At 45.9% G+C, this 27,539-nt stretch overlaps 1 protein-coding gene and 1 long non-coding RNA gene across 2 annotated transcripts in view; one reads left to right on the top strand and one right to left on the bottom strand.

Annotated features, from left to right (window-relative positions):
* The window catches only part of LOC121003625, a 30,579-nt gene extending 26,609 nt beyond the window's left edge, over nucleotides 1-3,970 (top strand). Inside the window, exons 2-3 of the long non-coding RNA XR_005779566.1 lie at nucleotides 3,656-3,799; nucleotides 3,929-3,970. This is a non-coding gene — a long non-coding RNA (uncharacterized LOC121003625). The remainder of the gene's footprint in view (nucleotides 1-3,655; nucleotides 3,800-3,928) is intronic.
* The window catches only part of LOC121005743 (oocyte zinc finger protein XlCOF6-like), a 177,776-nt gene that overhangs the window by 95,889 nt on the left and 54,348 nt on the right, over nucleotides 1-27,539 (bottom strand). The gene's annotated exons all lie outside the window — the stretch shown is intronic.

The following is a 27,539-nucleotide window of genomic DNA, read 5'->3' as shown; positions in this document are numbered from 1 at the left end:
GCGCCAGTGGCGAATTTGCCAATCTTGGTGTTCTTTGGCAAATGCCAAATGTCCTGCACGGTGTTGGGCTGTAAGCACAACCCCCACCTGTGGACGTCGGGCCCTCATATCACCCTCAAGGAGTCTGTTTCTGACCGTTTGAGCAGACACATGCACATTTGTGGCCTGCTGGAGGTCATTTTGCAGGGCTCTGGCAGTGCTCCTCCTGTTCCTCCTTTCACAAAGTCGGAGGTAGCGGTCCTGCTGCTGGGTTGTTGCCCTCCTACGGCCTCCTCCACGTCTCCTGATGTGCTGGCCTGTCTCCTGGTAGCGCCTCCATGCTCTGGACACTACGCTGACAGACACAGCAAACCTTCTTGCCACAGCTCGCATTGATGTGCCATCCTGGATAAGCTGCACTACCTGAGCCACTTGTGTGGGTTGTAGACTCCGTCTCATGCTACCACTAGAGTGAAAGCACCGCCAGCATTCAAAAGTGACCAAAACATCAGCCAGGAAGCATAGGAACTGAGAAGTGGTCTGTGGTTACCACCTGCAGAACCACTCCTTTATTGGGGGTGTCTTGCTAATTGCCTATAATTTCCACCTGTTGTCTATCCCATTTGCACAACAGCATGTTAAATTGATTGTCACTCAGTGTTACTTCCTAAGTGGACAGTTTGATTTCACAGAAGTGTGATTGACTTGGAGTTACATTGTGTTGTTTAAGTGTTCCCTTTATTTTTTTGAGCAGTGTATATGCACGACTGCATGTGGGTTTGAGCACCTCCTGCTAATACCACGCTAGTCTTTTTAGTTTGTAAATAAATGTGGGCTAAGAGATACATCCAAGTGCCCTAGATGTGATATCCTAGGTGCGGACTACCTCCATATGATCTGGACTTGCTCAGAACTTAGAAAATATTGGATTAACATAAATAACTTTCTTATCCATAAACTTAAAGAGGACCTTTCACTTGTAAAAACTATGTGAACTAAGTATGCTGCCATGTAGAGCGGCGCCCGGGGATCTCACTGCACTTACTATTATCCCCCGGCGCCGCTCCGTTCTCCCGTTATGCCCTCCGGTACCTTTGCTCTTTAATTTATAGTAGGCGGGTCTTCCCTTGTCCTGTGGGCGTCTCCTTCTCCTAGGCTGTAGCGCTGGCCAATCGCAGCGCACAGCTCACAGCCTGGGAGAAAAAAAACTCCCAGGCTGTGAGCTGTGCGCTGCGATTGGCCAGCGCTGCAGCCTAGGAGAAGGAGACGCCCACAGGACAAGGGAAGACCCGCCTACTATAACTTAAGGAGCAAAGGTACCGGAGAGCATAACGGGAGAACGGAGCGGCGCCCGGGGATAATAGTAAGTGCAGTGAGATCCCCGGGCGCCGCTCTACATGGCAGCATACTTAGTTCACATAGTTTTTACAAGTGAAAGGTCCTCTTTAAAATACGAATCCCCTTTGAACCCCAAGTGTTCTTGCTTAATGAGCTTTCTACAATAAGTAGCCATAAGTATCAAAAGATTCTTCTAGGCAGGATACTGTTGTTGGCTAGAATTTTGGTCAGCCGGACCTGGTTTGCTCGACACACCCCAGAATTAAACACCTGGATAAATCTAGTTAACAAGGTAAAAAACTATGAACAGATTCTGTACAGGCAGAGAGATGGGGATGAGAACTCGATTAGGATATGGGGCGGTTGGAAGATTTGACTGACTGTAATAATTTATAAACCTTTTTTTTTTTTCTCTCTTTTCTTTCTCTCCCCTCCCACCCTGTCTCTCCCCCTTTTTCTGGGGGGGGGGGGGGCAGGGGGGAGGGGGGGCGGACGCATCACAGGGCCAGGGCCAGGGCCAGGGCGGGGGGGAGGGGTGGAGGGTTGGGGGAATAGGGATAGGGGAAAAAAAAAAAGAGGTTATCAAATATATGGAGTGTTCACTCAATTTCTTGTTCACTGTAACTTGTTTTGATATACTAATAAAGATAATAAAAAAAAACTATAATTACACAGTAGGATTCTCTGCTGATAGAGACAGATTACAAATCAGATTTGTTTTAGATCTATATAAATCAGCATTGAATAAAGTACTACAATTTACAGGTTTTTAAGGACTTAGCTACAAAAAGTAATTTTCAGTTACAGTATATCCATAATGACGATATTGTACTGTGAATAGTGACATGTCACTTGAGTGCAGTCAGTTCATGCTGTGGTGATGTCATTATAGATTAGAGGTCATCATGTAGGATTGTAACTAGTGTTACTAGTGTTAGTGAATTGAACTGAAATGAATTGAAGTTGATTCGAATTTCAGATAAATTCCTGGAAATAAATCAGATTTTTCCTAAAGGAAAAGAAGAAAAAATAAGAAAAACATACAAATAATGTAGATTATAAAATCCAATATATAGAAAATACTAAACATCCAAGTTGATCAACAAGTCATAAAACTGGGAATAAAAAAAATCTAGAATAAAATAGACACATGTAGTGTAAAAGGGCTAATGTGATCTTCATTCAGGGGTTTTAGTTCGCTCATTTTATTCAATTTTTTTTTTATTCCCAGTTTTATGACTTGTTGATCAACTTATGTTTTGTATTTTATATATATTGGATTTTATGACATATCATGAAACTGCCTTGTCCTCACACATGTTTCAATCTATATAAAAAGAGAGAACACAATGTGACAAACCCCCCTCTTTTGAGTTTGCCACGAGTACTTGGAGAGGACTACTTGCCAGCCTCTTACCATGTTATTACGGTCCCATGTTGAATGCACCGGTTTTATGCAATAGCTGCATAGTTATATAAGTTCATGTATTTTGCTGTCTTTTGCTACCATGTGGCTAATGGAGTCTTGCCTCTTTCCTTGGGAGATAAGTGGATCACTTCTCAATTGTCTCCAGGACAAAAGACTGTGTAGAACCGGTTTTGGACAGAAGAGCCATGAGTACAGCCAGGCCAAACAGACTTTTACTAACTTTTGAATTCCTGGTCTAATTCGTGCCATTTTGGGATGTGTTAAATGTCTATGTGTATTGTAAAGGGTGGGACATTGTATATTAGAGTAAGTGATGTCTGTCCTATTGTCTCCCCGTGTGTATTGGCGATTTCCCTTTGTCCTAAGAGATAATAGAATTACAACTCGGTTGTCTCCAGGACAGAGGACATTGTGTATTGTCCTGCCTGGGATGATTATGTTAACCATTGTGTACCATAATTATATCACAGGAAGAGGGGAGGATGTTATGTGGGTTGTAACCTTTGTGTTATGGGTTAAATGTATGTTATTTGTGGGTGTCTCCCTTGCATGGGAAAAGGGGATAAAAGGAATGGTATGTTTGAGTGCCTGTGTGCTTCCAGTAAACGTTTTCCAGCATTCAGCTTTGGCTCATGTATGGACTTATAGGGCGATACTGGCGATACCAGCGATACCGGCGATACCAGCGATACCGGCGATACCAGCGATAATAGCGATTTATTGGTCTGTGGATTATTGGCTGTCCTATTACATGGGAAGAAGGGAATACTAGACTGTGACACAGATGATACCATCACACACAACATCTACACTTTTTTATCTCCCCCCATGTCTCCTCTTATCTCCAGTTATTGTATTTTACATGAGACTTTGTAGGATTTTACATTGTGTCATTTTCTTTCCATTCAGGTTCCTACAATATAGGATCCGCTCAGGGGAGACCTTCTATATAAGATCCTTCTCCTGATTGACCCGACAAGGATAAACAGGGACAAGATGGCAGACAGTATAATAAATCTCACCCTAGAGATCCTCTTCTGGCTTACTGGAGAGGTGAGAGATTCTGATGATGTCACATTACATCATCTTATTTATGTTACTAACAGATGTACATGACTGGAGAGGTGAGGGATTCTGGAGATGTATGGAGTGATATTTATTACTGTGTCTCTCCATAACCAGGACTACACAGTAGTGAAGAAGACCTCTAGTGAGCGCTGTCAGACCCCTGTGTCTGAAGGATGGGGAAGAACCCTGAGCCCAATCATGGAGCCTCACCCCCTGATACATAAGGAAATCAATAGAGAGAAGATCCTAGAACTCACCAACAAGATGATTGAGCTGCTGACTGGAGAGTTGACAATGCTGGGAATGCTGGGACATTATACAAGAACGCTATGAAGGGATCTGGGTGATGACTGTATCATTGTGTTTGCAATAGAAAGACCAGCACTCCGTAATTCCAATAATGAAGAAAAAGCTTTCTTTATTCGTCACCCATGTGTGACGCGCGTTTCGACACTAATCTGTGTCTTTATCAAAGTACAGGTGATAACAGCTCAATTCAACATACAAATGGCACCATTTAAATACAATTCAAATAACCCGCCTCCTAGCCACGTAAGTGATCACATGGTCGGGGGCAGACTAAACCGCCCCCAGCCATGTGACCAGTCACGGGGCCAGAGCGTCATACTGCTACGCAACCAGTCCAAACAAAGCTAAATCTAGCTATGAGTGGAGTACGGTAAGACATGTATCTGGATCCATGTGTTATTATATATCAGAACAATCTATAATCCTTTATACATCAAATTTCAACAATTTATAAGTACCGATACACTGGAATTAAACCGTCTCCTCATCATATAGAAGATCATGTGATCACGGAAGAAAAAATCCCAGTCACATGATTTGTCACATGACATCATATTGTTACGTGACTGATCCAAACAATATTGGATCTCACAGAAGATAGATTGCGATGCAGTATTAAAAGATCCATGCTGTGTTCAAACTGTGTTCAGGGATCTGAGATATCAGTATTTAGTTACGGAACAAAGGTATGCATAAATACAAAGTAACAATCCACAATTATCCGTTCCACACATTGAATCAGAGGAAACTACTCAGTGAATATTCCTTATTGAGGCCTTTGGGGGCAAGCGTCTCAAGTCGATGGATCCAATATGCTTCACGCTGGTGGAGCATCTGGATCCGATTTCCTCCACGTCGAGGTAAGGTCACTTCTTCTAAAATTTGAAAACGCAATTGTGAGATGTGGTGATTTTTTTCTTTAAAATGCTGGGGAATAGGTAACAAAGTGTTTTCTTTCCTGATTGTAGACTTATGCTTCACTACCCGGTCCTTCATACGCATTGTCGTCTCTCCAACATAGCACAACCCACAGGGACATTTAAATAAATAAATCACGAAACTGCTGTCACATGTGAAATGACCCCGAATGGGGATTTGTTGTCCTGTCTGTGGGTGTGCTATGTTGGAGCCTTTGATCACATTAGAACAATGGACACAGTTAAGGCAGGGAAATGTTCCCTTCCTAACTGTAGAGAGAGTGAGCTGTCGCTGAAGCATCCTGTCACTTCGGAGGCATATAGTGGCTCTTAAGCCTTAAACCAAACTGCTGCAAATTTAATAGTGATTGTACATTTTCAATAGGGACCGGATCATGCATGGGTACATTTGAAAAATGGCTTTTAAGCCGTATACTCCGAAAAAAACGATTTAAATGAACAGCGAGATAAGATAGGAAATCCCACAGAGTCATTAGAAAAGAAAGATAAAGGACAGAGAATACCACTAGTTGTAAAATACCATCCTTGGATGGACCGGGTCAAAGCTGTCATCTATAAACACTGGAATATTTTACAAAAATCATATCCTACAATTCAGGAATTTAGGGATCGCCCCATGATGTGCTATAAGCGTAATAAAAACATTAGGGACATGATTGTCCGGGCGGACGTAGGAAGTGACAGGATGCTTCAGCGACAGCTCACTCTCTCTACAGTTAGGAAGGGAACATTTCCCTGCCTTAACTGTGTCCATTGTTCTAATGTGATCAAAGGCTCCAACATAGCACACCCACAGACAGGACAACAAATCCCCATTCGGGGTCATTTCACATGTGACAGCAGTTTCGTGATTTATTTATTTAAATGTCCCTGTGGGTTGTGCTATGTTGGAGAGACGACAATGCGTATGAAGGACCGGGTAGTGAAGCATAAGTCTACAATCAGGAAAGAAAACACTTTGTTACCTATTCCCCAGCATTTTAAAGAAAAAAATCACCGCATCTCACAATTGCGTTTTCAAATTTTAGAAGAAGTGACCTTACCTCGACGTGGAGGAAATCGGATCCAGATGCTCCACCAGCGTGAAGCATATTGGATCCATCGACTTGAGACGCTTGCCCCCAAAGGCCTCAATAAGGAATATTCACTGAGTAGTTTCATTTGATTCAATGTGTGGAACGGATAATTGTGGATTGTTACTTTGTATTTATGCATACCTTTGTTCCGTAACTAAATACGGATATCTCAGATCCCTGAACACAGTTTGAACACAGCATGGATCTTTTAATACTGCATCGCAATCTATCTTCTGTGAGATCCAATATTGTTTGGATCAGTCACGTAACAATATGATGTCATGTGACAAATCATGTGACCGGGATTTTTTCTTCCGTGATCACATGATCTTCTATATGATGAGGAGACGGTTTAATTCCAGTGTATCGGTACTTATAAATTGTTGAAATTTGATGTATAAAGGATTATAGATTGTTCTGATATATAATAACACATGGATCCAGATACATGTCTTACCGTACTCCACTCATAGCTAGATTTAGCTTTGTTTGGACTGGTTGCGTAGCAGTATGACGCTCTGGCCCCGTGACTGGTCACATGGCTGGGGGCGGTTTAGTCTGCCCCCGACCATGTGATCACTTACGTGGCTAGGAGGCGGGTTATTTGAATTGTATTTAAATGGTGCCATTTGTATGTTGAATTGAGCTGTTATCACCTGTACTTTGATAAAGACACAGATTAGTGTCGAAACGCGCGTCACACATGGGTGACGAATAAAGAAGGCTTTTTCTTCATTATTGGAATTACGGAGTGCTGGTCTTTCTATTGCAAGTATCGAGGTATCTACCTTTTGACCGTGCACCTGGACCACGACTGAAGCACAGTGCCGCCCATTTATTTCTTAATTGTATCATTGTGTTGTCAGGTTCCTATAAGGTTTCAGGATGTCACCGTCTATTTCTCCATGGAGGAGTGGGAGTATTTAGAAGGACACAAAGATCTGTACAAGGACATCATGATGGAGGATCACCGGCCCCTCACATCACCAGGTAATAGACATGACTAAATACACACGTCCTCTCATTATCTGTATGTAAGGGATGGATTCAGTCACTGGATGTGTTTCCTACTGTTGGAAATTGGCCACAACAACACAAAACTTCTTGAAGCAACTTCTTCTTCAGAAGATTCTTTTTTTTAAGCCTCATTCACACATTAGTGTTTTGTCAGTGATTTCCATCAGTGATTGTGAGCCAAAACCAGGATTTGAGCCTCCACAGACATAAGGTAAAGAGGAAAATCTGTACCTGTTTTGTGTTTTGTGTTTAGAGTCTCACCTGGTTTTGGCTTAAAATCTCTGATGGAAATCTGAAGAGCAGCAAGACATGTATATGGATACACCTTAATAAAATGGGAATGGTTGGTGATATTAACTTCCTGTTTGTGGCACATTAGTATATGTGAGGGGGGAAACTTTTCAAGATGGGTGGTGACCATGGCGGCCATTTTGAAGTCGGCCATTTTGAATCCAACTTTTGTTTTTTCAATAGGAAGAGGGTCATGTGACACATCAAACTTATTGGGAATTTCACACGAAAAACAATGGTGTGCTTGGTTTTAACATAACGTTATTCTTTCATGAGTTATTTACAAGTTTCTCTTTGTTTACAGCCATTGACATGTCGCCGAGGTTAACACGTGAGGAGCGGATAGAAATTGTGTTGATGTCTGGTGAACGCAGTAACTGGGTCATTGCAGCAGATTTCAATGCAAGACACCCTACGAGACCACCCATCTCCCATGCTACAGTTATCAAACTGCTTGCTAAGTTTCGTGAAACTGGTTCAGTGTTGGATTTGCCAAAATGTGGACGCATGAAATCTGTCTCTAATGAAGAAACATCAGTGGCTGTCCTCGCTTCATTCAGCAAGAGCCCACAGCGTAGCACTCGACGCATGTCACTGGAGAGTGGCATTAGTCGAACATCCCTTCGGCGGACATTAGCTACTCACAAATGGCACCCTTACAAACTCCAGCTACTGCAGCATCTCAACGAGGATGACCCAGATCGGCGCACTGAATTTGCAGAATGGGCAAAACAAAAATTGGAACAGGACCCTCAGTTTACGCAGAAGATTTTGTTCAGTGATGAGGCAAACTTTTATGTGAATGGTGAAGTTAACAAACAAAACCACCGCTATTGGTCTGACACTAACCCACATTGGATAGATCCCTCCGAGACTGTTGGAACAAAAAAATTGATGGTATGGTGTGGTATATGGGGTACAAAGATAGTGGGGCCATTCTTCATCAATGGAAACCTCAAGGCCACTGGATATGCGAAATTGCTACATGATGATGTGTTTCCCTCTTTATGCACTGAAGCTGGCACGTTCCCTGAGTTTTTCCAGCAAGATGGTGCACCACCACATTATGGGTGTCAGGTCCGAGCATTCCTAGATGAACAGTTTCCTGGAAAGTGGATTGGTTGTTGTGGGCCAGTTGAATGGCCCCCAAGATCTCCCGATCTGACCCCCTTAGACTTTTATCTTTGGGGTCATCTGAAGGCAATTGTCTATGCTGTGAAGATACGAGATGTGCAGCACCTGAAACTACGGATACTGGAAGCCTGTGCTAGCATTTCTCCTGCGGTGTTGCTATCAGTGTGTGAAGAGTGGGAGAAGAGGGTTGCATTGACAATCCAACACAATGGGCAGCACATTAAACACATTTTATAAGTGGTCAGAAACTTGTAAATAACTCATGAAAGAATTGTTTTTCTTGTGAAATTTCCAATAAGTTTGATGTGTCACATGACCCTCTTCCTATTGAAAAGTTTCCCCCCTCACATATACTAATGTGCCACAAACAGGAAGTTGATATCACCAACCATTACCATTTTATTAAGGTGTATCCATATAAATGGCCCACCCTGTAGATCAAAATGTAAAACTGATTTTTACAAACTTTGTTAACCCTTTAGGTGTTCCACAAGATTTAAAGGAATTTCAAAAATTCACTTTTTTGGCAGATTTTCTATTTTAATCCAATTTTGTCTTTAACGCATCGAGGGTTAACAGCCAAACAAAACTCAATATTTATTACCCTGATTCTGCAGTTTACAGAAACACCCCACATATGGTCGTAAACTAATGTAAGGGCACACGGCAGGGCGCAGAAGGAAAGGAACGCCATATGGTTTTTGGAAGGCAGATTTTGCTGGACTGGTTTTTAAATGCCATGTCCCATTTTAAGCCCCCCTGATGCAGCCCTTACAATAGAAACTTACAAAAAGTGACCCCATTTTGGAAACTAGGGAATGAGGTGCCAGTTCTATTGGTACTATTTTGGGGTACATATTAATTTTAATTGATTTATATTACATTTTTTGTGAGGCAAGATAACCCAAAAAATTGCTGTTTTGGCACCGTTCTTATTTTTTATTTTTTTTAACATTCATTTGACAGGTTAGATCATGTGCTATTTTTATAGAGCAGGTTCTTACAGACGCAATGATATCAAAGATGTCTACTTTTTTGTTTGTTTGTTTGTTTGTTTCAGTTTTACATAATAAAGCATTTTTGGAAAAACATTATTTTTTTGTTTCTCCATGTTCTGAACGACTTATTTTTTTTTCTTTTTCTGCCAATTGTCTTGTGCAGGGGCTCATTTTTTGCAGGAAGAGTTAATGTTTTTATTGGTACCATTTTTGGGTACATATGATTTTTTGATCATTCATTATTACACTTTTTGGGGCAAGGTGACCAAAAAATTGGTAATTATGGCAGTTTTTATTTATTTATTTTTACAGCGCTCACCTGGGGGTTAGGTCATGTGATATTTTTATAGAGCAGATCGTTACAGACGTGGCAATACCTAATATGAATACTTTTTCTTATTTATTAAAGTTTTACACAATAATAGCATTTTTGAAACAAAACAAATTATTTTTTAGTGTCTCTATAGTCTGAAAGCCATAGCTTTTTTCTTTTTTGACCGTTTGTCTTAGGTAGGGTCTTATTTTTTTGCAGAATGAGGTGACGGTTTGATTGGTTTTATTTTGGAGGGCATACGCCTTTTTGATCGCTTGGTGTTGAACTTTTTGTGATGTAAGGTGACAAAAATGGCTTTTTTGACAGTTTTTATTTAATTTTTTTTTATGGTGTTCACTGGACTGGTTGGCTCATGTGATATATTTATAGAGCCGGTTGTTACGGACGCAGCAATACCTAATATTGCAGACTTTTTGTTCTGGGTTGAAAAAGCATTCCCAAATTTGCCATTCTCAAAATTGTGGTGAACGGGAACAATGAGGAAAACATCTAATAAGGGACGCGGACGTGGACATGGTCGTGGTGGTGTTAGTGGACCCTCTGGTGCTGGGAGAGGACGTGGCCGTTCTGCCACAGCCACACGTCCTAGTGAACCAACTACCTCAGGTCCCAGTAGCCAGCAGAATTTACAGCGATATTCGGTGGGGCCCAATGCCGTTCTAAGGATGGTAAGGCCTGAGCAGGTACAGGCATTAGTTAATTGGGTGGCCGACAGTGGATCCAGCACGTTCACATTATCTCCCACCCAGTCTTCTGCAGAAAGCGCACAGATGGCGCATGCAAACCAAGCCCATCGGTCTGTCACATCACCCCAATGCATATCAGGGAAACTGTCTGAGCCTCAAGTTATGCAGCAGTCTGATAGAATGCACTAACGCACAACCACTTATTTTTCCTGATGATGAGGACATGGGAATACCACCTCAGCACGTCTCTGATGATGACGAAACACAGGTGCCAACTGCTGCGTCTTTCTGCAGTGTGCAGACTAAACAGGAGGTCAGGGATCAAGACTGGGTGGAAGACGATGCAGGGGACGATGAGGTCCTAGACCCCACATGGAATGAAGGTCGTGCCACTGACTTTCACAGTTCGGAGGAAGAGGCAGTGGTGAGACCGAGCCAACAGCGTAGCAAAAGAGGGAGCAGTGGGCAAAATCAGAACACCCGCCGCCAAGAGACTCCGCCTGCTACTGACCGCCGCCGTCTGGGACCGAGCACCCCAAAGGCAGCTTCAAGGAGTTCCCTGGCATGGCACTTCTTCAAACAATGTGCTGACAACAAGACCCGAGTGGTTTGCACGCTGTGCCATCAGAGCCTGAAGCGAGGCATTAACGTTCTGAACCTTAGCACAACCTGCATGACCAGGCACCTGCATGCAAAGCATGAACTGCAGTGGAGTAAACACCTTAAAAACAAGGAAGTCACTCAGGCTCCCCCTGCTACCTCTTCTGCTGCTGCCGCCTCAGCCTCTTCTGCTGCTGCCGCCTCGGCCTCTTCCTCCGCCTCTGGAGGAACGTTGGCACCTGCCGCCCAGCAAACATGGGATGTACCACCAACACCACCACCTGCGTCACCAAGCATCTCAACCATGTCACAAGGCAGCGTTCAGCTCTCCATCTCACAAACATTTGAGAGAAAGCGTAAATTCCCACCTAGCCACCCTCGATCCCTGGCCCTGAATGCCAGCATTTCTAAACTACTGGCCTATGAAATGCTGTCATTTAGGCTGGTGGACACACACAGCTTCAAACAGCTCATGTCACTTGCTGTCCCACAGTATGTTGTTCCCAGCCGCCACTACTTCTCCAAGAGAGCCGTGCCTTCCCTGCACAAACAAGTGTCCGATAAAATCAAGTGTGCACTGCGCAACGCCATCTGTGGCAAGGTCCACCTAACCACAGATACGTGGACCAGTAAGCACGGCCAGGGACGCTATATCTCCCTAACTGCACACTGGGTAAATGTAGTGGCGGCTGGGCCCCAGGCGGAGAGCCGTTTGGCGCACGTCCTTCCGCCGCCAAGGATCGCAGGGCAACATTCTTTGCCTCCTGTCTCCTCCTCCTCCTACTCAGCTTCCTCCTCCTCTTCTTCCACCTGCTCATCCAGTCAGCCACACACCTTCACCACCAACTTCAGCACAGCCCGGGGTAAACGTCAGCAGGCCATTCTGAAACTCATATGTTTGGGGGACAGGCCCCACACCGCACAGGAGTTGTGGCGGGGTATAGAACAACAGACCGACGAGTGGTTGCTGCCGGTGAGCCTCAAGCCCAGCCTGGTGGTGTGCGATAATGGGCGAAATCTCGTTGCAGCTCTGGGACTAGCCGGTTTGACGCACATCCCTTGCCTGGCGCATGTGCTGAATTTGGTGGTGCAGAAGTTCATTCGCAACTACCCCGACATGTCAGAGCTGCTGCATAAAGTGCGGGCCATCTGTTCGCGCTTCCGGCGTTCACACCCTGCCGCTGCTCGCCTGTCTGCGCTACAGCGTAACTTCGGCCTTCCCGCTCACCGCCTCATATGCGACGTACCCACCAGGTGGAACTCCACCTTGCATATGCTGGACAGACTGTGCGAGCAGCAGCAGGCCATAGTGGAGTTTCAGCTGCAGCACGCACGGGTCAGTCGCACTGCGGATCAGACACACTTCACCACCAATTACTGGGCTTCCATGCGAGACCTGTGTGCCCTGTTGCGTTGTTTCGAGTACTCCACCAACATGGCCAGTGGCGATGACGCCGTTATCAGCGTTACAATACCACTTCTATGTCTCCTTGAGAAAACACTTAGGGCGATGATGGAAGAGGAGGTGGCCCAGGAGGAAGAGGAGGAAGAGGGGTCATTTTTAGCACTTTCAGGCCAGTCTCTTCGAAGTGACTCAGAGGGAGGTTTTTTGCAACACCAGAGGCCAGGTACAAATGTGGCCAGACAGGGCCCATTACTGGAGGACGAGGATAAGGAGGAGGTGGAGGAGGATGAGGATGAAGCATGTTCACAGCGGGGTGGCACCCAAAGCAGCTCGGGCCCATCACTGGTGCGTGGCTGGGGGGAAACACAGGACGATGACGATACGCCTCCCACAGAGGACAGCTTGTCCTTACCTCTGGGCAGCCTGGCACACATGAGCGACTACATGCTGCAGTGCCTGCGCAACGACAGCAGAGTTGCCCACATTTTAACGTGTGCGGACTACTGGGTTGCCACCCTGCTGGATCCCCGGTACAAAGACAATGTGCCCACCTTACTTCCTACACTGGAGCGTGATAGGAAGATGCGCGAGTACAAGCGCACATTGGTAGACGCGCTACTGAGAGCATTCCCAAATGTCACAGGGGAACCAGTGGAAGCCCAAGGCAAAGGCAGAGGAGGAGCAAGAGGTCGCCAACGCAGCTGTGTCACGGCCAGCTCCTCTGAGGGCAGGGTTAGCATGGCAGAGATGTGGAAAAGTTTTGTCACCACGCCACAACTAACTGCACCACCACCTGATACGGAACGTGTTAGCAGGAGGCAACATTTCACTAACATGGTGGAACAGTACCTGTGCACACCCCTCCACGTACTGACTGATGGTTCGGCCCCATTCAACTTCTGGGTCTCCAAATTGTCCACGTGGCCAGAGCTAGCCTTTTATGCCTTGGAGGTGCTGGCCTGCCCGGCGGCCAGCGTTTTGTCTGAACGTGTATTCAGCACGGCAGGGGGCGTCATTACAGACAAACGCAGCCGCCTGTCTACAGCCAATGTGGACAAGCTGACGTTCATAAAAATGAACCAGGCATGGATCCCACAGGACCTGTCCATCCCTTGTGCAGATTAGATATTAACTACCTCCCCTTAACAATATATTATTCTACTCCAGGGCACTTCCTCATTCAATCCTATTTTTAATTTCATTTTACCATTATATTGCGGGGCAACCCAAAGTTGAATGAACCTCTCCTCTGTCTGGGTGACGGGGCCTAAATGTGTGACAGTGGCCTGTTCCAGTGGTGGGTGACGTGAAGCCTGATTCTCTGCTATGACATGAAGACTTATTCTGTGCTGACATGAAGCCAGATTCTCTGTTACGCGACCTCTCTCCTCTGCCTGGGTGCCTGGGCCTAAATGTGTGACAGTGGCCTGTTCCAGTGGTGGGTGACGTGAAGCCTGATTCTCTGCTATGACATGAAGACAGATTCTGCGCTGACATAAGGCCAGATTCTCTTTTACGGGACCGCTCTCCTCTGTCTGGGTGCCGGGGCCTAAATATGTGACAGTGGCCTGTTCCAGTGGTGGGTGACGTGAAGCCTGATTCTCTGCTATGACATGAAGACAGATTCTGCGCTGACATAAGGCCAGATTCTCTGTTACGGGACCTATCTCCTCTGCCTGGGTGCCTGGGCCTAAATGTGTGACAGTGGCCTGTTCCAGTGGTGGGTGACGTGAAGCCTGATTCTTTGCTATGACATGAAGACAGATTCTGCGCTGACATAAGGCCAGATTCTCTGTTACGGGACCGCTCTCCTCTGTCTGGGTGCCGGGGTCTAAGTATGTGACAGTGGCCTGTTCCAGTGGTGGGTGACGTGAAGCCTGATTCTCTGCTATGACATGAAGACAGATTCTGCGCTGACATAAGGCCAGATTCTCTGTTACGGGACCTCTCTCCTCTGCCTGGGTGCCTGGGCCTAAATGTGTGACAGTGGCCTGTTCCAGTGGTGGGTGACGTGAAGCCTGATTCTCTGCTATGACATGAAGACAGATTCTGCGCTGACATAAGGCCAGATTCTCTGTTACGGGACCGCTCTCCTCTGTCTGGGTGCCGGGGCCTAAATATGTGACAGTGGCCTGTTCCAGTGGTGGGTGACGTGAAGCCTGATTCTCTGCTATGACATGAAGACTGATTCTGCGCTGACATAAGGCCAGATTCTCTGTTACGGGACCGCTCTCCTCTGTCTGGGTGCCGGGGCCTAAATATGTGACAGTGGCCTCTTCCAGTGGTGGGTGACATGAAGCCAGATTCACTGCTATGGCATGAAGAGACTGATTCTCTGCTGACATGAAGCCAGATTCTTTGCTATGGCATGAAGAGACTGATTCTCTGCTGACGTGAAGCCAGATTCTCTGCTATGGGACCTCTGTCCAATTGATATTGGGTCATTTTTATTTTTTTTATTTTTATTTTAATTCATTTCCCTATCCACATTTGTTTGCAGGGGATTTACCTAGATGTTGCTGCCTTTTGCAGCCCTCTAGCTCTTTCCTGGGCTGTTTTACAGCCTTTTTAGTGCCCAAAAGTTCGGGTCCCTATTGACTTCAATGGGGTTCGGGTTCGGGACGAAGTTCGGTTCGGGTTCGGACCCCGAACCCGAACATTTCCGGGAAGTTCGGCCGAACTTCTCGAACCCGAACATCCAGGTGTTCGCTCAACTCTAATTACTAATAATTACTACTAATAATAAAGTTACTCTCAAAACCATTTAGTAACTAAACCACAAATTCCTATCCCTCTACAGTACAGTTACTATACAGAGGTCTTCTCATGTCTCTCCAGTCCCTGTCTTTGCTCTGGTCCCTCCAGGTTTTCTCTTCTGTAGCACTTTTCTTTTCTCTTCTCCTTCTCTCTTCTGCCTCTTTGCTTCTTCCTTCCTTCCTAACAGCCAGTCCTAGCATTGTCTAGAATATGGCTTGGGACACATCTTTTTGGTTGCTCCTTATGGTTTTCTAGCAATTTTCAGTGAACTCTTGAAGACTGATAGAAGCAGCTGGAATGTTGGGATTTTCCAGCATTTTCCTGCCCCACTAGCCATATACCACCTACTGGACAATTGTCAGCCATTCTTTAGATAATTGACAACTACAGTACCTTTGATATGCTAATAGTCAGTTGTCCAGATAGACAGTACTCGCTCACACTGGCTTTGAGAGGACAAGAATAGGCTCTAATTACCAGGGAGTTGCTGAAAACCGGATACCAATACAATATATGGCTTACATTATTTTACTCAAAATTCTTAAAAATCTGTATTAATCTGTATTTCTCACATGTGCATGAATAAATTCACCAACACTACTTGACATGCTATCAATAGGGTAATTAACCCCTTAATGACCACCCATACGTCTTTTTACGGTGGTCACTAAGGGGCCTTAGGCTGGGCCGTCGTAAAAAAGTGCTGCACATGTCCCCCGTGCAGCAGGGAGCAGCGGCTCAGCTCTCACATGAGAGCCGTGGCCGTGCTCTAACAGCCCGGACTGGCAGGAGTGCCGATCCGGGCTGTTTAACACTTTACATGCTGCGGGCAATGTCGCCTGCCGCATGTAAAGTGCTGACAGAGGTAGCGGACTCCCTCTGTCTACCATCGACACCCCGTAAATGCGATTGCAGGGTGACAATGTGTGTGAAGGCTTGCTGGGGTCTCGTGTAGGCGCCAGACCAGCCTTGAGTAATTTCCAGTAGGCTGCGCCTCTCTGGCGCAGCCTGCTGGTCAATGTCAGAATAGCATTGACATTAAAATGCAATGCACTATAGGGATAATGCATTGCATTTTAAAATCAATCAAAAAGCTGTTTGTTATAGTCCCCTAACCCTAACACTTAAAATACACTTTTCAATAAAAAAAATTGCAAAAAAAACTATCTCCACCATATGTTTGGAATTGCCACGTCCGTAACGACCCGGACTACATAAATATCACAAATTATCCCCTATGGTGAATGCCGTAAAAAAAGAAAAAAAGACAGAATTGCAAATTTACTCTTAATTTAGTTGCCCCCGAAAAAACGTAATAGCAAGCGATCAAATAGCGACATTTACTCCAAAATAATACCAATAAAAAATACAAGTCGTCCCGCAAAAATTAAGCCCTCAAACAACTCCATAGAAAGAAAAATAAAAAAGTTATAGCTCTTGGAACGCGACGATGGAAAAAGGACGAAAAACGCTTGGTCAGTAAGGCCCAAACAGGCTGGTCACTGAGAGGTTAATGATTGTCTGAGTGATTGGCTGAATGCATTTGGGCAAATACATCATCAAGATCTGGTGTTCATATCTAAAGGTGCATTTACACCAACAGATTATCTGACAGATTTTATGCGCAATCATTGGTCAGATGGCCGTTGGTATCTGGTGGGACCTTCCATCGCCCTTTTGTATCAGTATAAATGGTGTCAGTGTGCAGTATAATACATCTTTTACATATATACCAAGTAATACTGGATCACATATTATTTAACATTCCCTAATTGACTCTTCTGATTGATTGATCAGAATTACACCTGAAATTAATTTCAAGAAATAGTTCATCTGTAATGATAGAATTTTCATTATCATTGGATGGTGTTTATATATGAATCGCAGGCACTTAATATTAATTCACGAAAAAAAAGGAAGATTTTATGGAGCGTGCCATCCAGTTTGTTTACTTGAGAGTGACAGGACTGTGCTTCCTACTGTCCATTCTACTCTCCTCCCTCCGAGTCCAGCTGCTGTATCTGTCATCCATTATAGCCCAGGTCTCATTCCCCGGCCTGCACTCTCCCCAGCAGCAGGTGTGATACAGTGATGTCATTGTACCTGCTGGGCTGAGAGGGAGAGCGCACAGACCTGAGATAATCCCCCGGCCTGTGCGCTCTCCTCATCTCAGCAGGAGAGATGACGTCATCACATTACGTCTGCTGGGAGGAGCATGATGTGCTCGGTATTACTTTATAAATTTTATTCAAAGTATAAGCAGTATAAGGAGCTTCACTACTGTAAGGGGCACTAAGGGACAGTACTACTGTAGAAGGGGACACAAAGGGGGCATAACTTCTGTGTGGGGCCACTAAGGGAGCATAACTACTGTGTGGGAGCACTAAGGGGGCATAACTACTGTGTGGAGCCACCCAAGGAGAAGCATTATTGTAAGGTCCATAACTATTGTGTGGGGGCACTAAGGGGGCATAACTACTGTGTGGGGCCACTAAGTGGGCATAACTACTGTTTGGAGACATCAAGGGGGCATTCTCCTGATGGCACAAAACGGGAATTCTACTTTGAAAGGGACTCTTAGGGGAGATAACTATGGTGTGGGGAACTAAGGGGACATTCAACGCCTCTTGTCCAGCGCTAGGAAATGTTTTATTTATATGTATTTAAAATGACTGATTGGGTGGAGGTTGCAGGGAAGTTGCTAAAGATGGGGGCCGGGGGCGTGGCGTAACCGGGCATGTAACAGGACGTGTGTCTGCTCGGCTCCGGCCTGCACTCGGCATATTATCCTGGCTGATCCCGCTGACATTCCTCAAAAAGTGCCCAAAGTGTGTCCAGTGCCGACCTACCTCCCTCCAGTGCCGCCCGTGACTCGATAGTGGCGTGAAAGCGGCAAAAATGACTAAGAAGAGAGAGGGGAGAGCGGCCGACCGCGAGCTCCAAGATGGCGCCGGCAGCGCAGACCGCTCGGCTGAACTGCATAGGGAGACAAGCCAAACTGGGAAAGTTTGCCCGACCTGCTGCCCAACTCACCTCTAAAGGGGCAAGAGAAAGACATCTGTCCTCCCAGGGAGCTGCTGCCGATCATGTTGCTGAGGAGGAGGGGGAAGGGGAATCTGCTGCACGGCCAGAAGGAGGCTCTGCTGTCCCTGAAGCTGCACAAGCCAACGATCCCTCAGCACAGCTCACTGACACAGATAATACAGTGGCTGAACCAACACTTAAAGATGTCCTGCATGCTATCACTAAATGTGGTAAATCACTACATGGTCTTACTGTTCAAGTGGGAGCCATTAAAGAAGACGTAGCTATCGTCCGCCAGGACCTGCGAAAACTAGCGGACCGCACGACCGACTGGAAAATCTTATGGGCGTTGTGGAGGAGTCTGTCCATCCTCTTAAACGTGATGTTGCTGATTGCACCAGACGAATGGACATGCTAGCAGCTAAACTGGACGATTTAGAGAATCTGTCACGCCGAAACAATGTTCGTCTAGTGGGCGTCCCGGAAAAAGTAGAAGGTACTAACCCCACAGAGTTCTTTGAATCCTGGCTGAAAAATTTGTTCGGGTCAACCACTCTGACACCTGTTTGCTGTGCAACGCGCCCGCAGGGTGCCTACTTGCCTATTGCCACCGGGTGCACCCCCTAGACTGGTGATTATGAAGATCCTCCATTACAAAGACAGGGACATTATTTTCCGGAGGGCCAGAGAGCTGCCTGACATATCTATTAATGGCCACAGAGTGTCACTGTTCCCTGATTATTCCATTGAAGTCCAGAAACGGAGAGCGAAGTTCCTTGATGTAAAAAGGCGACTGAGGACCCTCAACGTCAGCTATTCAATGATCTTCCCTGCAAAACTTTGTGTGGCAACGATGGCATCCACTATGTTTTTTGAGGATTCTAAAGAAGCCATGAAATGGTTGGACAGGCACGAACAGCAGCTGCGGGAAGATGGAAGACGGGATGATTCGTGACTGTCGCCTGCAGTAGTGCGCACGTAACGTAGTTATTTAAAGTGCAGGGGGTTCACTTCTCTAATGCCTGTGTGTTAATCTCTTTATGATTCTGTATTTACTTGCTGTTACATTCAGTCTATGGATCCTGCTATGTTACTTTGTGAGCTGCCTATATATTTCCTTTTTATTCGGGCAGCAGTAGTCAATAGGGATCTAGTGATGTGCTTTCATTATCTATAGCCGAGAGTTGCAGGAGAGCTTAAATTGTCTGTAAGTGAGCCTCCTATACTGTTATCTCTGAGGGTAGGAATCTACCTTTATTAAGAGTTCTATAGTTGTTACCGTATTTTTCGTTTTATAAGACGCACTTTTTCCCCCTCCAAAGTGGAGGGGAAAAGTCACTGCGTCTTATAAAACGAATAGAACTAAAATTAGGTGGCTCAGGAGCTCTCACTAACAACTCCTGAGCCTGCCATTAAACTGTTGGGCGGGCTGGCGGCTTCACTAAAGGCTTCTGCCGCTAGCCCGCGCTTCCTTAACAAGACTGCACCAGGGATTGTCGGGCTGGCGGCTTCACTTATTGTGCTCCGCTGCTGCCAGCCCGCCCGCTATTATAGTAAACTGAACAGAATTTTCTCCTGGTACGGAGATTTCAGAGACTTCCACTTCTGTTTTACCTCTTCAATCAGTAACTCTGGACTTGTCTCCTCCCTTTTGACAATGTCCGCTTCTTGTATGAATTCAGGAAAGAAGTGCAGGACTTGCAGCTGGCTGCACAGCATCTTCTGCTTTCTGCGTCGCTCCATGGAATTATCCACCAGGACTGGCTGGGATCTCGCCATCACCTTCTTCTTTACGCCGCACGTCCAGACAAGGGCGGTTCGAGAGGGAATCCAAAAGCCCTCCGCCATCCTGTCACTGCTTCCTGCTCCCGAACTACTTGTCTGGACGTGCGGTGTAAAGAAGAAGGTGATGGCGAGATCCCAGCCAAAGTCCTGGTGGATTATTCCATGGAGCGACGCAGAAAGCAGAAGATGCTGTGCAGCCAGCTGCAAGTCCTAAGCTTCCTTCCTGAATTCATACAAGAAGCGGACATTGTCAAAAGGGAGGAGACAAGCCCAGAGTTACTGATTCAAGAGGTAGAACAGAAGTGGAAGTCTCTGAAATCTCCGTACCAGGAGAAGGGGAATGAAGTTGAAGAGATATTACAGTAAACCGTTGGGCTTCAATGAATGTGCTCTGCTGCCGTCAGCCCGCACTTCTTTAGTCCTGCTGATTAGTGGTGAGCGCACCTCCATCAGCTTCCTTCCAATTTCCTGCTGTACCAGCTCTGCTCCTGCTGGGTACAGCGGTTTTGTGTACCCAGTTCCCGGGTGAGTGGAGCTCAGGGCAATATAAAAATTACTGCAAATGTGTCATATATGACTAGAACCCCCCCCCCTTCCCCCCTCATCCATAGGTATCCACCCAGATACTGCAGTATATGAGTGGATTCCTATGGATGAGGGGGGTTATAGTCATATTTAATATAAGCACTGTCCAGGGACTGTTCTGTAATTGTCATGTGTTTATATTAAATATGACTATAACCCCCCTCATCCATAGGAATCCACGCATGTGCTGCAGTATATGAGTGGATTTCTATGGATGAGGGGGGTTATAGTCATATTTAATATAAACACATGCCAATTGCAGAACAGTCCCTGGATAGTGTTTCTATTTAATCTGACTATAACTCCCCTCATCCTTGAGAATACACCAATGTACAGTACCTACAGTACATCAGTGTATTCTCTAGGATGATGGGGGTATAATCACATAAGTGTCATCCATAGATCCCTCATAACAGTGCGTCATCCACAGATCCCCTCCATAGAAGTGTCATCCATAGATCACCCATAATAGTGTCATCCACAGACCACCATTAGTTCAAAACCCACCAAAAGCACACCTTTTGGTTAAAAATATTTATTTTCTCATTTTCCTCCTCAAAAACCTAGGTGCGTCTTATAAACAGGTGCGTCTTATAAAGCGAAAAATATGGTAATTACTGAGTTACTTTTCACTTTGTCTGCGATTTAACTCGCCGCTCCTTGCCGACCCCGCTGGCAGGTGCTTGCTGCTCCCGTGGTACGGCTATTGTGTCCAAGCGGGAACCCACCGGAGAAGTTGGTACGCACATTGTTAATGTTCCTGGTTCGTTGGGGGGCGGGGGGAATTGGTTGCTACACTGTCATTATGAGCTGTCAGGGTTTGCGGTGTCCAGGCGGGGTCCATCATGTGGGCATCCTTAGTCGCTATGTCCAGGGTCTCAATTGTCTCTTGGTGACTAATATCATACAACTGCTATGGCTATTGCGATAAATTTTCTTAGTTGGAATGTAAGAGGTATCAAGGATGCGACTAAGAGACGTGCAGTACTTGATTGCATTAGGTCCCACGGATCGTCCATTTGCTTCTTTCAGGAGACGCACCTGCTTAAAGAACAGTTTAATCTACTCACACCTAATTGGGCTAGATACTGCTTCCATGCAACTTACTCCTCTTATGCGAGAGGTGTCAGTATTCTTATCCATAAAAATGTGGCGTTTGAATGCCTCCGACAAAAATTAGATGAGGATGGACGTTTTGTCTGTCTGTATGGTAAACTTTACCACCACCCCTGTGTCATAATTGGAGTGTATATCCCTCCTCCTTATTCGCCGTGCACGATCCGGAAGGTTCTCTCCTTCTATGTAGACTTGCCTGATGTGCCTGTGATAATGTTAGGCGATTTTAATAATGTGATCACACCGGCCTTGGATTGGGTAGATAGGACGGCTGCCGCGGTTGCGGGTGCAGTCACCCCATTCGGGCGCCTTCTAAGGGAAGCGGCCTTAGTAGACTTTTGGAGACTACGAAACCCCACAGTCCGAAAATACTCCTGTTACTCTGAGACACACGGTACTTTATCCCGGATTGATTTAATCCTAGGAAATGACAGGATGGGTCACTTTATCCGTGACATAAAATACCTGCCGAGGAAACTCTCAGATCACACCCCAATGTTAGTCATAGTTGACTTTTTACCGCCCCACTCTTGTGGGGGCCGGTTATGGCACTTCAACCCGTACTGGTTGCATGTCCTAGCAGATGTGGCGGACATAGGTGAACAGCTGAAGGAATTCTTTGCACATAACTTACACACGGTATCCAGACTAGTTGTCTGGGATGCCATGAAGACCTTCCTCAGAGGCATTCTGATAGCGGCGGTTAATAAGATGAAAAACGAAACAAAAGCTCGGACGCAGCAACTACATTTAGAGGTTGAGCTGACATTTATGACATGAATTACATAGAACGAGCCACAGCTGAGTGCCGGCAAAAATGGGAGGAATGAGAGGTTACTGTTGAACGGCCAAAATAAACGGTTTTTCCAAAAACAATCCTACTATGAGGAGGGGGAGAAGGCAGGCAGGATGTTAGCCATGGTAGCTAGGGCCCAGCAACCATCCTCTTATATAGCTGTGTCATAAGACCTAGAGGTTATGCATACCCTTTTATTCTTCTCTATATTTAACTAAAATGGATGCGTCGGATAGTGAGTTAGGTGGGTTCCTGAACGGGCTGGGGCTCCCTACCCTACAAGTCGAGCAAAGAGATCTCATGGATGCCCTGATTACAGTTAAAGAATTAGAACTGGCGCTAAGGGATATACCCAATAATAAAGCCCCTGGAAGGGATGGCCTGCCGGTAGAAATATATAAACAGTTTGGCCCAATACTGTTGCCAGAGTTATTAGAGGTGCTTAAGGAGGCTCATGTAGAAGGTAGGTTGCCCACCTCTATGACTGAAGCGGCCATAGTAGTGATCCCGAAACCGGGAAAAGACGCTTTGGAACCTGAATCCTATAGACCTATTTCACTGTTGCAGGTAGATGTCAAGATACTAGCGAAAGTCCTAGCGAACCGTCTAAATACAGTGATCACAGACCTCCTTCACACTGATCAAGCGGGCTTCGTGCCTAACATGTCCACTGCAGTCAATATTAGGAGACTTTACCTGAATATTCAGGCGGCCCAGGTCCACGCCTTGGATGCGGCGGTCACGTCCTTGGATGAGGCCAAAGCATTCGACAGCGTGGAATGGCGCTATCTGTGGAAGGTTTTGCAAGTGATGGGGTTCAGTCCTGATTTCATCAAATGGGTGCGAATACTGTATACTGGGCCCAAGGCCAGAGTCAGGGTGAATAGGTGTCTGTCGGAACCCTTTGACTTGCATAGGGGAACCAGACAGGGGTGCCCACTGTCGCCCCTGCTCTTGCAGAGGCACTACGAAAAGCGGCATGTGTGCAGGGATTACGATACGGGGCCCTGGTGGAGAAGGTTGCTCTATATGCGGACGACGAGAAGGTTGCTCTATATGCGGACGACCTACTATTGTTTTTAGATCAATGGCGTGCTTCTCTTCTAGCAGCAATGGCAATTATTAATAGTTTCGGCAGGATGTCTGGCCTAACCATAAATTGGACAAAGTCAGTAGTAATGCCTTTATCTCGGTCAGGAGGGGTGGACGAATCTGCTGTGACGGATTTGCAAATAGTTACCTCCTTCAAATACTTAGGGATTCAGGTTACGGCTGATAGTAGAGAATTTCAGGACCTGAACTTGACCCCGCTGCTGGATAGGTTTCGGAAGAAGGTCCATGCTGGGATCCACCTTCCTCTTACATTAGTAGGACGCACTAATTTGATTAAGATGACGCTTATGCCGCAACTCCTGTATTTGCTTCACAATGCCCCGTCCTGGATACCGCAAACTTTTTTCCGCACTGTAAATGCGATCTTCAGAGATCTCATTTGGAAAAAGGGAATTCCTCGCATTAAAATTTTTACACTAACTAGGCCAAAGACTCAGGGAGGACTTAAAGTCCCGGATCCTGAGATTTATTATTTGGCAGCTCAGATGAAACATATTCGAGGGTGGGGAGATGAGAGTAAGCTGAATACTGCAGGCCGGTTGGTGAAACATCTACTGAAAGGGAAAGGATTGCTATCGATGTTGGAGGATGGTACCTTCCTGAGATTAGGAGCCACTTACCCAATGCTGCGTACAATCCATGAAGTGTGGTGGAAAGCTAGAGGGGTTGCGGGAGTTAGTGGTTTTACTCAGTTCACTCCAATTTGGCCAAATCTAATATATGGAGAATTGAATAAGGTGTCTGCAGTACGGGCATGGAGGCTGTAACGGGGTTCCGAAGGTGCACTCGGTCCCCCATTACCCGCAGACCTGTTGCTTAGCTTTGGGAATGAGGATCTGTGTTTGACCTCATTCCCAGGGCGGCTTTACTAGCTGGGTGGCTCCCTGCTCCTAGTCTGCCTTGAGCGCCGAGCTGATCACTCGGTGCTCGACTGGTTGGTCTGTCGGTCATGTGACGCTGGCCACGTCACATGACCCTCACTCCCCACTATAAATACAGGCAGCCTGCTGGCCACAGGTTGCCTGTTAATTTAGGTTCCACCTGTGATTTGGTCTTTCCTGGCGTACTTACCTCCTGCTGAATTCCTGACGATCCTCTGCCTGCTCCTTGTGTACTTTGCTACTATCCTGGTATTCTGACCCCGGCCTCCTCCTGACGTTCCTCTGCTGACTCCTTTGGTACTTCACGTCTCTCCTGGTATTTATGACCCCGGCTTCTCCTGACAATTCTCTGCTTGCTCCATTTGTACTTTGTAGCTTTCCTGGTATTGACTCGGTCCGTTCACGTCCTGTTGTTTGTCTGTCTGTCATCCATGCACTTATTCCAAGTTAGGGATTGCCGTCCAGTTGTCCCCTGTCATTAGGACTCGCGAGGCAAGTAGGCAGGGCCAGGGGTAAGGGTGGAGCGCAGTGGTCACTTCCCTCCCCCCTGTTTGTGTGTGTACGCGACCGTTACAGATTAACAGGCCCAATAACCACTGTATTATGAATCCTCTGGTGACCCCCCCATAGACCTTATGATTGTACCATAGAGCTAGTAGAGGGGGCCAAGTTTCCTAAAGGACGAATTTATAATCTTTCTATGCCCGAACGCAAGGCCATGGAAGATTATATTAAGGAGAGCCTTGGTAAAGGGCATATTAGACCTTCTGTCTCTCCTATGGGGGCAGGGTTTTTCTTCGTTAAGAAAAAAGATGGTGGTCTTAGGCCAAGTATCGATTACCGGAGATTAAATAAAATCACTGTCCAGAATAGATACTCCCTCCCATTGATTCCGGATTTATTTAACCAGGGTCTGGGGGCAACCTGGTTTTCCAAAATTGACCTGAAAGGGGCATACAATCTAATCCGAATCAAGGAGGGAGACGAATGGAAGACGGCGTTCAATACTCCGGTAGGACACTTTGAATATCAGGTGATGCCTTTTGGACTCAGCAATGCCCCAGCTGTGTTCCAAAACTTCATGAATGACATTCTTAGGAGTTCTTAGGTAAATTTGTTATTGTCTATCTTGACGACATTTTGATATTCTCTCCTGACTTCGAATCCCTCATGTCTCATGTTAAACAAGTATTAGAGGTGCTGAGGGAGAATCAGCTATCCGCTAAACAAGAGAAATGTGTCTTTGGTGTACAGGAGATTCTGTTTCTAGGGCATGTTCTGACTCCTCACACCTTCAAGATGGATCCTGGTAAGGTACTAGCAATTAAGGAATGGGTAAGACCTTCATCCTTAAAGGCCTTACAACGGTTCTTAGGTTTCGCCAATTACTATCGTAAATTTATTATGAATTTTTCCGTAATTGCTAAACCGTTGACCGACCTTACTAAGAAAGGGGCGGATTTGGAGAATTGGTCTACTGAGGCCATTTCTTCATTTAAAAAATTAAAAAAGGCATTCAGTAGCGCTCCCATTCTGATCCAGCCTGATCAGGAGAAACCTTTTATTGTGGAGGTGGATGCGTCCGAGGATGGCGCAGGAGCAGTCCTTTCACAAGGTCCTGCTAGCCTCACTAATCTGAGACCATGTGCCTTCTTCTCCAGGAAATTTTCTCCCACGGAGAGAAACTATGACATAGGGAATAGGGAGCTGCTGGCCATTAAATGGGCATTTGAGGAGTGGAGGCATTTTCTGGAGGGGGCAAGGCATTGTGTAACTGTTGTCACTGACCATAAAAACCTTATGTGTCTCGAGTCTGCTAAGAGGTTGAATCCCCGTCAAGCCAGATGGGCTCTGTTTTTTGTGAAGGCGGACGCATGTGAAGGCAGACGCATGTGAAAAATGGGAAGGCGGACGCATTATCTCGGAGCTTCCAGGCTTTTCAACCTACTGAGGTACCACCTGAATCCATCCTACCAGCAAAAATCTTCTTAGCAGCTCTTACTAGGATATCTCGGCTCGCATTAGGTCTGAACAACATCTGGCACCGGTATCCACCCCAACAGATAAGTTGTTTGTTCCCGTACAATTTCGTCTCCAGCTGTTGGGTGAGTGTCATGATTCTGCCTTTTGTGGACATCCGGGTGTTGAGGGCACTAAGGATCTGGTTTCTAGATCTTATTGGTGGCCCACTCTAACTAGGGATGTTAAGTCCTACGTGTCAGCCTGTGAGGTTTGTGCCAGGTCCAAGAAACCTAGGACTCGCCCTGCTGGTAACCTACGACCCCTACCCATTCCCAGTAGACCCTGGTCCCATATCTCGATGGACTTTATAACTGACCTACCGCCGGCGGAGGGTAAGACTGTAGTTTGGGTAGTGGTCGATAGGTTTAGCAAGATGGTCCATTTCATTCCCCTGTCTAAACTCCCGAATGCCAAAACCCTGGCGTCTATTTTTGTGAAAGAAATTGTTCGATTGCATGGTATCCCGGAAAATATTGTTTCTGACAGGGGTGTGCAGTTTGTGTCTAAATTCTGGAGGGCCTTCTGTCAAAAATGTAAAATTTCATTGTCTTTTTCCTCTGCCTACCACCCTGAGAGTAATGGGCAGACTGAACGCCTTAATCAGTCTGTCGAACAATTCTTGAGGTCGTATGTTGCTGATGACCAGCAATTATGGGTGAAATTTCTTCCATTGGCTGAATTTGCTTTGAATAACTGTGTCAATTCTTCTGCTGGGGTTTCACCTTTCTTTTGTAACCATGGTTTCCATCCCCGTTTTCATTCTGGGTCATCCGTCTTCTCCTCTAACCCTGAGGCGGATGAGCTCTCCTCTGAACTGTGCACAGTTTGGGCCCGGGTTCAATCGAACTTAGAAAAGGC

The sequence above is a fragment of the Bufo bufo genome, chromosome 6 (assembly GCF_905171765.1).
Source record: "Bufo bufo chromosome 6, aBufBuf1.1, whole genome shotgun sequence".
Classification (NCBI taxonomy): domain Eukaryota; kingdom Metazoa; phylum Chordata; class Amphibia; order Anura; family Bufonidae; genus Bufo; species Bufo bufo.
This window is presented reverse-complemented; position numbering and strand designations above follow the sequence as displayed.